The sequence below is a fragment of the Gavia stellata genome, chromosome 6 (genome assembly GCF_030936135.1).
Source record: "Gavia stellata isolate bGavSte3 chromosome 6, bGavSte3.hap2, whole genome shotgun sequence".
In the NCBI taxonomy this organism is placed as follows: Eukaryota; Metazoa; Chordata; class Aves; order Gaviiformes; family Gaviidae; genus Gavia; species Gavia stellata.
In genome coordinates this window covers 63,206,222-63,216,000 of record NC_082599.1, presented here as the reverse complement: position 1 = coordinate 63,216,000, position 9,779 = coordinate 63,206,222, and positions in this window count along the sequence as shown.

The window sequence follows — 9,779 nt, the reverse complement described above, 5'->3', positions numbered from 1 at the left end:
TCCTGAGGAGGAGGAAGAGATGGACTCCTGAGGAGGAAGAGGTAGAGGAGGAGGACTCCTGAATAGAAGGACTCCTCTAGGAGGAAGAGGAGGACTCGAGAAGAGGAGAACTCTGAAGGAGGAGGAGTCCTGAGGAGGAGAAGGAGGGGAACTCCTGATGAAGAGGTGGAAAACTCCTGGACAGGAAGAGAACTTCTGAGGACTCCTGAGGAGGAGGAGGAAGAGAAGGAGGAGGACTCCTGAAGAGCAGGACTTCGGAGTAGGTGAAGGAGGACTCCTGAAGAGGAGTACTCCTGAGGAGGACGAGGACTCCTGAGGAGGAGAATTCTGTAGAAGAAGGAATCCTGAGTAGGAGAAGGAGGAGGATTCCTGAGGAGGAGGAGGAGGAAGACGATGCCTTAGGAGAAGAAGGAGGAAGAGGAGGAGGACTCCTGAGGAGGAGGAGGACTCCTGAGGAGGAGAATCTAGACAAGAAGTGCTGAGGAGGAGGAAGGGTCCTGAGGAGGATGACTCGTATGGAGTAGAAGGAGCACACATGAGGATGAGCGGGAGCACTCCTGAGGAGGATGAGGAGAACTCTTGAGGAGAAAGAAGGAGAAGGACTCCTGAGGAGGAAGAGGAGGAGAAGGACTCCCGAGGAGGAAGAGGACGAGAAGGACTCCTAGGAGTTGAAGGATGAATCCTGAGGAGCGGAAAGAGATGGTCTCCTGAGAAGGAGGAGGAGGAGTCCTGAGGAGAAGAACTCTTTTGAAGGAGGAGTCCTGAGGAGGAGAAAGAGGGGAAGTCCTGATGAAGAAGTGGAAAATTCCTGAATAGGAAGAGAACTTCTGAGGAGGACATAGGAGGACTCCTGAAGAGGAGGAAGAGAAAGAGGAGGACTCCTGAAGAGGAGGACTTCTGAGTAGGTGAAGGAGGACTTCTGAGGAGGAGGAAGAGGAGGAGGACTCCTGAAGAGGAGTTCTCCTGAGGAGGACAAAGACTCCTGAGGAGAATTCTGTACAAGAAGGAGTCCTGAGTAGGAGAAGGGGGATTCCTGATGATGATGAGGAAGAAGACGACTCCTTAGGAGAAGGAGGAAGAGGACGAGGACTCCTGAGGAGGACGAGGACTCCTGAGGAGAATTCTGTACAAGAAGGAGACCTGAGTAGGAGAAGGATGAGGATTCCTGAGGAAGAGGAGGAGGAGGAATAAGAATACTCCTTAGGAGAAGAAGGAGGAAGAGGAGGAGGACCATTGAGGAGGAGGAGGAGGAAGAGGAGGACCCCTGAGGTGGAGAACCTAGAGAAAGAGAAGTCCTGAGTAGGAGGAGGAGAAAAGGGTCCTGAGGAGGATGACTTGTATAGAGCAGAAGGAGCACTCATGAGGACAAGCGGGAGGACTCCTGAGGAGGATAAGGTCTGAGGAGGAGGAGGAGAACTTTTGAGGAGAAAGAGGGAGTGGACACCTGAGGAGGGCGGGGAGGAGAATTCCTTAGGGGGAAGAGGTAAAGTCCAGAGGAGGAGGTGAAGGAGGACTTCTGAGGAGGAGGAGGTGGAGGAGGAAGAGGACTCCTGAGGGGGCGGAAGGTAAGGAGGAGTTCTGAGGAGGAGTACTCCTGGAGAACTCTGAGGAAGGAGGCATCCTGTGTAGGAGGAGAAGTCCTGAAGAGGAGGACTCCTGAGAAGGGGGAGGAGGAGGAAGAGGAGGACTCCTGAGGAGGAAGCATAGGAGGACTCCTGAGGGGGAGGACTGCTATAAAGGAGGAGGAGGAGGAGGACTCCTGAGGAGGAGGAGGAGGAGGAGGAGGACTCCTGAAGAGGAGGAGGAGGAAGAGGAGGACTCCTGAGCACAAGGGCTTGTGAGGAGGAGGAGGACGAGGAGGAGGAGGAGAAGTGGAAGAGGAGGAGGAGGAGAGGGGGCAGGAGGCATCCTGAGGAGGGGGAGGACTCTGGATAGTCACGCCGTCGATGCTGCAGTCGTTACCCAGCGCTCCTCCAGTGACGGGTGGCAGCGGCAGAGCCGCGGCAGAGGCCGTGTCTCGGTGCCGGTCCCGCTGCCGCACACGGCCCCTCCTCCCGGCGCACTTCGCTCCGTGGCGGCGGGCAGCAGCCCCGCTGCAGCGTGTCCCTGCGGGAGCCCCCGCCCCGCAGCTCCCCGCCCCTCCGCCCCGCGGCCCGGCCCGGCTCCGTCCCCGTCCCCGTCCCCGTCCCCCCGCCGCCCCGTTCTCCCCCGGCCCCGCTCCCCGCCGGGCCGCGCTGCCGGGGCTCCCCGCGGCGGGGGCGGAGCCGGCCTGAGCGGCGGCTCATGAATATTCATGAGGGCGGGCGGGGCGGCCCCGGCCCCGGGAGGCGGCAGCGGCCGGAACCGGCGGTGCGGGAGCGCGGCGGGGCCGGGGCGGGAGCGCCCGGGGCGGGGAGAGCTTTGTCCCGAAGCCCCCAAATTTCACCCGGTTCTGGGTTTTACGTCGTTGAAGGTCCGTTGCCAGAGCCCGCGCTGTTCAGGCGTGCTGGTGTGCGACTGAGTTGGCCTTTTCCCTCGGATTTGGCAGGTTTTTGGTGTCCGTGAGGGTACGTTGTGTCCATAGGGTTTGTCGGTCGGATGAATGGTGGGAAAGTTAATTTCCGCCCTTTAGTTCAAGTGTGGAAAAAAGGACACGCTCAATGCTTGCTGCTCTTTGTGGTGACGTGAATTGGGTGGTTTTAGGGTGATGAAGCAGCCTCAGAGTGGTGTTGCAGAGGGTGGGAGCTCCCGGAGCCAAGGTGCATCCATCAGAAGCCGGCACGAAGCCGGGAGGCGAGAGCTGGCCCCGGGCGGGTTCTTGCCTTCTGCCTGCGGGAGGGGTTCCCACAGCTCGCGGGTGCTGGGAGAGGCTGGGGGTGGGCACGGGGGTGTCCTGGGGCCCAGCGCCTTTGCAGAGCCTTGCTGCTCCTCTGGCTTCCAGGATGGAGAGAGTTCCGTTTCTGCGGTGAGCTTTTCAGTTGCACGTTTTTCAAAAGACAAAGTCTGTTTTTTCGAGTTCGAACATTCAGAAAATAATCTCCTTACACCTGCGGACGGAGCAGAAACCTGAAGTCATTAAGGTACAAGAAGTAATTGGAACGTGCTGAAAGTTTCTATGTGCTGCAAAGCTGGGAGTGCTTCTGATTGGGAAATATGGCAGCAGCACTTGCTCTGAGACTGGAAATAACTGCAGTAACGTTGTGGCTGTTGATGGCTATAAATGCGATGTCACTAATTGCCATCGTTTTTCTCTGCAAGCTTGTACCGCCTGATGTGCTGCCAGCCTGCCGGTTGTCACCTCGCTGCTGCATGACCGCTCCTGGGTGCTTCTCTGGGGTCCCCTGTGCACCCAGGCTTTTAAGGCAGCCTTGCTGCTGCCCCTTCCCGGTACCCAACCCCTGACCCAGCCCTCCTGCCCCAGTGACATACATCCCTGGGCATCCTCGGCGAGTCCCCGGTTCCTTCCTTGCAGCGGCTCCTCCGTGCTTCTCCTGGGCCGTCCTTCTGCCCAAGGGCAGCTCCTGGGGCTGCTCCTCGTCCTAAGGAGACAACGGGGACTGTCACAGGCTGCTCTGTGCTGTGCACTTCTCACAGCTGCATCTTCTTAAATGTTGAAAAAATGCCTGTGTGAAAATAAAATTAATAATCAGAGTAATTGATAAGGAATTACTAACCAAGAATTAATTGAGATTTAAACAAAATAGTTCTTCTTCCGAACACTTCTGTAGTTCAACTTGCCTATCTTTTCTTCACCTCGCCTTCAAGGTCCTGCTCAGTTCTGCTTTGTCCTGCATCTCTCGTTGTTTCTCGTACCGATCTCATGTAGCCAGGCAGACCGATTTCCTCCTCCTTTTCCCCCCTTTTCGCCCTCTGAATCTGTTCTGTCATCGCCTGGTCTTTGTGGAAAGACGTTTAAAAACTGCAGTTGCATGCTCCGGCCTTCCAGGAGGTGCCTGTAGCTGCAGGGATGCCGTGCGAAGCAGGTGGGACAGGCCTGGTGTCTGCTCCGGGTCGGTGTTTCCTCCCCTCTGGTGCTGCTGAAGGCAGGGTGCTGTGGACACGCAGCTGCAGCTCGGGTTCAGAGCAGAACCGGGTCTGCGGAGGGAAGAGCTGCCGGGTCCCGCTGGGTGAGCCGCCGTGCCGGGCTGGAGCAGCACCGCAGTGCCGGCAGAGCTCTGGTCCCTGGCTGCCTCCTGCCCCGCAGCCCGGTCCCCCAGCAGCGTCCTCTCCCCTCTGCCAGCCTGCTTGCCCTGGGACTGAGCTTGGGCTCAACCTTTTGTTCCTCATTAGTGCGTCAGGGGTTTACCGGGGGTTTTGTTTGTTTGCTTGCTTTTTATCTGCTATGCTCTGTTAAAACCAAAACCCCAAACCCAAACCCTTACTGTAGCTCTTTGGATTTCTGGCATTAAATTAGGTGGTGTTTTATGGGCTGAACTAAAGGAAGTCTGTAGGATTTCTGCCCAGGAGTGAAGTGACCAGAAAGGACTGTCCTGGTACGCTGCTGCCAGCCTTCAGTCTAGTGAAATGGCTGGTCGTGGTGTATGTTTGTTGCAAATACTCTGATTTTTAAATAATCAAGATTTGATCATATAGAAAGGTTAAGTTTGATTAATAAATAAAAGAATAAAATACAAAGGTATAAGTTAGGATTGTTACGTTTGAAACAATAACCATAGGAACCTCACCAGGGAGTCGCTGTTCCATATTAAGGACCTACTTGTAGCGAGATGGAACGATGAAGAATCGAATAGAGCAGTTTTGTCTGGGTCCTGTAACAATGTGACCTGGCCAGTGATGCTGCTTGGAAAGTTCCTTACCTTTCCCACCTTGATTCGAATATCAAGAATGCCAATCAATAAATATTAATAGAAACAACCATTGATTATTTTAAGTATGGCTATTGATAGAACAGTATAATCCAGAGAGCGATTAATAAAAATTAAATTACATATATTCTGTATGAAGGTAACTAGATATGATTTATCTGTGATTTAATCATAAACTAACTGCTGAACAATGTAGCATTGTGAATAGGTAGGATTTGCTTGTCAAGAGAATGACAAATTGTAGGCCTTGTCGGTAAACCGAGGAAAACTTAGGAAGATTCCAAGAATGGAATTTTGCAACCAACCTGAGCCTGCGCAAAGATGGGGTTCGACTAAAGGACACCATGAGGAAGACTATGGCCGACCACCAGAGGACCTTAGACAACCACCTGTGTACCTGGAGGCGCATGCGTCACGAGCATTTACATATATTAATGAGTTCTCAGAAATGGTATGAGTATGTTAATTGTTTCTTGGAAATGTGATGAATATGTATACTTTGATTGTCTATAACTTTTGTAGCAGAGAAACTAAGCACGCACACGAAGTGGAGCGATCCCCTGTGCGTCCAGCGCTGCAATAAAGAAGTGTCTGCTCACCCTCGTACAGTGTGTAGGTGAGTTTTTATATTACAGATTTGTAACATGTTTGACAGTGACGTAACCCAAATGCATGTTACATATACAAGTTTTGCCCTTGTTGCTGATCTGTCTGGGAGATAATTCTCAGGAGGTCATAAATGGTATGTTCTGCTGTGCTTTAAAATAACCTGTCGCCAGAAATGTCTTCCTTAGTGCCTGCGCAGAGCAAGAACCTCCAGTAGCGAGGGCGTGCTGACCCTCGGGCAGCTTCAAAGCAACGAATACTTGTAAATAGGTTAAAAATCCAGTCCCCTGGTAGCAGCGTGTCTAAGTCCACCTCACTCTCCACATTACTCAGCACTCAGTCAAAAGTTTTTGTGGGTAGGGGTGGATGAAGTCGGTATACTCTAGAGGGAGGTGCTAAAACTGGCCAGGCAGTTCATCTAAATAAATCAAAATTTACCTTTGAATGGAGTGGCATGCCTTTAGATGTGGGGGTGGGGTGTGTATTGCTTTTTCCTTCCTTGGTCTGAGCACAGTGTTTCTGAGAGGTGTTTCCACCTGGGGGAGGGAAACTCATCCAACAGCCATCATCAGCCTCAGGGCTTGTGGTCCTTGATGGAATCGTTAAGTGCTTGAGTGCTTGGGATAGCTTTAGTTGTGTGGTGCTTCTCATTCTGCTCCCAGCTTTTCCCATTAACGTTTGCTCTTTGGTTAATTTGTCTGTACAGTGTTTAGTAAACATTCTCCATTCAGAGCTCTGAGTCCCTTTTTTTTTTTTTTTTTTTTTAAAGGCAGGTAAACTACATTTGCCTTTCTTTGAAACCCCATGAATAGCTCTGGAGTTTACCTTGGGGGCAGGGAAAATAGGGACCCTTTAGAGTAGAGAAGAGAATTTAATAGGGGAAGCACTTCAGTGATATGCTGCTTGTGAGGAGGAAAGTACCTGCTTCAACTTCTTTTGGTAGCTTCTGCACTGTTTAGCAATAACTACTTAAAAGACTGACTACTTCAGCGAAAGAAGAAGAAATCACTTCTGATTTCTGTGTCTGACTGAAAGAACTAACCTGAACATACAGAAAACTGATGTGAAGAGCCATTTTTGTCATTATTGGGTCATCAGTGGTGGCCTTTGTATAAATCGGATGATGAGGAGAAATGGCCCTTTAATGCAACCTTGAATTAGAATACCTTGTTGCAATTGATGTTGTTTTTGAGGGGGAGCCGGTACCGCGTTTCCCGGATGGGGGGGAAGCAGGGAAACGTCCCCGCGGTCTCCCCCGGCTGGGGATGGAGCTGGAGCCAAAAAAAACCGCTGTGACGAGGCCCGAGCGCGGTGCTGCGTGGTGTGTGCCCCAACCAGCGCCCAAGGGGGCCCCTCCCGCCTCAGCGGTGCTTCTCGGAGGCAGCAGCCCCGCTGCTCAGAATGACAGAGAAAGGGCAGACCCCGTCCTTGATTTTATTTTCTCAGGATGAAACCTATCAACCAAGCTTTAACACCTACGGATGATGATTTTGTAACGGTACAGGAGCTACTGGCCAAAGTGAAAAGGGGTATTTTTAAAAAACCTCTTTAATTTAGATTGGGAAAACAATTGGGAATACACAAATTCTTATATGTGCCTAACTCACCAAAACCTCTATTGGGGTGAGACTTATTGGAACAACTAAAAGTGGAGATAAAATTTGAGAAAGGAAAAATAGAACTTCGAGTGGGGATGACCAGCTAATTGAACTTCTGAGTCTGGCCCTCAGAGATACTCCTGTTAGCTCAGAAGTACCTGAGGAAATCCAGAACCAAGTATATCCAGGGGTATGGGCCTCAGAAATACCAGGAAAAGCGAAAAATGCCTCCCCAGTAATGGTCAGGCTCAAATCAGGGGCGCGGCCTGTAAGAATTAAGCAATATCCCCTCAGAACTGAAGGTAGGGAAGGAATCCGACCAGTAATCAACCGATTACCAAATAGAGTAAGAACAGAGGAGGGGATAGAGGGTCTTCAGTGGCTGCAGTTTTGATCAGTTTTCTTCCCAGGGGCGCTGGTGCTTTGTGGGCAGAAAACTCTCCCTGGAAGTCCTCCTCCTGAAAGGTCTGTTAGGCACTGTACCTCCCACCTAATTTTTGATCTTTCTTTAATAAACCTTTTTTGTTGTTGTTGTTTGGGGTGTTTCCCCCCTCTCCAGGACGTGATATGCCTCTGTTTTGGAGAAAAGCAAGTAAAAGAGCAGAAGCTGGGACAGGACTAGGTAAGTCGGAGGAGTGGTAGAATATCATGGGCAAAAGCGCATTTGGATTTTGGTCTGCTCCGAAATTTTCGTACTGGCCTTCCAACTCGCTTGTTACTAATGTGGAGGTGATTGTGAATGAAGAGAGGAGGGGAGAGACAAAGGAGTGGAGGGAGCGAGGAAGGGCTCAGGGGATTTGCAACACCTCGTGCTGCATTAATCCATTCAGCAAGAGATCCTCCCCACTGCTCCCGGAGCTGTAATGTGCCGTTCCTCTAGTGTCAGAAGGGGTGACTTGCCAGTGACACTGGAGCTGTCGCTCCTCGCCCCTGACTTCATAATTCCCTTGGAAGCCAGGGCTACAGCCTCTCTCTTAAGAACGTGTGTTAGAGGTGCGAGTGCACAGGGACAGCAACGTGAACGGCGGGCAGTGCGAACAGGCAACGTCTCAGTCCATGGACAGGGAACTTGTTATTCCTGTCTTCTGGTGACGGGATGTCGTGGGCTTTAGCATCTTGCAGAAGGTTGTTCTTGAGAGGATGAGAAACAGGGAAGTGCTCGTCCGTCTTCCTAAGGTGCGGCATTGGGGAGGCACAGTTGGGCTCCCAGCGTGTGGGAGAATCTGCTTTCATACTAATTAGTTAGTATGTATTAAAATGAATTTGTCCTATCCTGCCCATGTAAAACCAATGTGGGGCTGGTCCCCGTGTGGAGCTGCTCCAGGCAATGCTGAGGCAGCCTAGTGACTTCATCCCCAAGGCTTTTCCTTATTTACCTTTTTGGTTCAGACTTCCCACCTTGTTTCCTGAAGTTTAAGACCCATCCCGAAGACCGTGTTGCCGTAACTGTGGTTTGAAGAATACCCAGTGTTCTTGCAAGTGGTTGCAGAAATTGCTGAAGTGATGTCCAGCTTCCTCATTCAGGGCTGTTCTGGATGGAGTAGAAGGGGTGGAAAATTATGATTCCTGTCCTGGAGTTTTCCTGGGGAAGGTTTCCCAAACCCCACATGTTAAGGTTGAAAATTTTCACGGTGGAAATTCATTTACAAATAATCTGGTTCTCCTGAAATCAGAGCGCTCTGTGTTATGCCTCAGTTTTGATGTTTTTCAACGTTGGTGAGTCACTACAACGTTAAAGACATATTTTGGTTTGTGGCACACTTGCTTCCCTCTCAGGCTTTCCCCTCCTGACCCCAGGCTGTACTTTCCTCCCTGTTACCACCTGCGTGAGGGTCCCTGCGGCAGTGTCCGAGGGAAAGGCTGTGCAGGTTTGTGTGTTGCAAGTCCTGCGGCTGGCCTGGCCCACAGCGGTGGGTCTGAGCCAAAAGTCTATTTTTCATAAGGCGATGGAGGTGATTTGGGAAAAAAACTCCACTTTTTCATGAGACTTGATATGAAATTTTTCAAGGTGTTTCAGGAAAGGAAGTAATTTGAGTTGGAGCTACTGTGTCAAGTATTTCTGATTGGTGAAAGTCTAATGATTTTCTCGCAAATACAAAACTTTCCCACAAAAAGCTTAAGCTTTGCAGAATATAAAATCTCTGTCAGGAAGATCTTACCGGCTGGTAATCTGCTCCCGCGCTGTGCATATACACCCTCATAGCACAGATCAGTTTATTCTATCATTCTGCATCTGCTCGTTGAGCGTTACAATCTCTGTCCAAGAGTAATTGAGCGTGCATTTGCAAGATAAGCGTAAGTGACAGTATCACATTTGTGACAGCAAATAACGCTGTCTTGGCCCTATTGCTGGGAGATGGGCCTGTTTGCAGGGAGATGTAATTTGAGATGGCAGACACCCTGCTTCAGAACAGGAGTGGTGCATGGTGCATGGTGGAAATGGTGGCAAGCTTTGTTTACTTCTTCATTTCTAAGCCCTGCAGCTGAGTTCCTACCTTAGAGATGGCAATTCCGGTCGCAGCAACAATGCGGCACAAGGTTCTTGTTCTGGAGGTGCAGCAAGGTCAGTAAGGGACCCAGCCGAGGAGCCTGTCCGGCCGTCTGGGCCATCTTTCCCCAGCTGACGGCAGGGTCGTGGCCTTTGACAGATGTGGAGTTGTTGTCGTTGGCAATCAATACCTCCTCTGCTCAAAGTGTGAGCAGCAGCCAGCCTGCCTCTGTTACAATCTCAGGTGGAGCGGGTCTTTGCAGCTGAGCGGCCGTGCTGTAA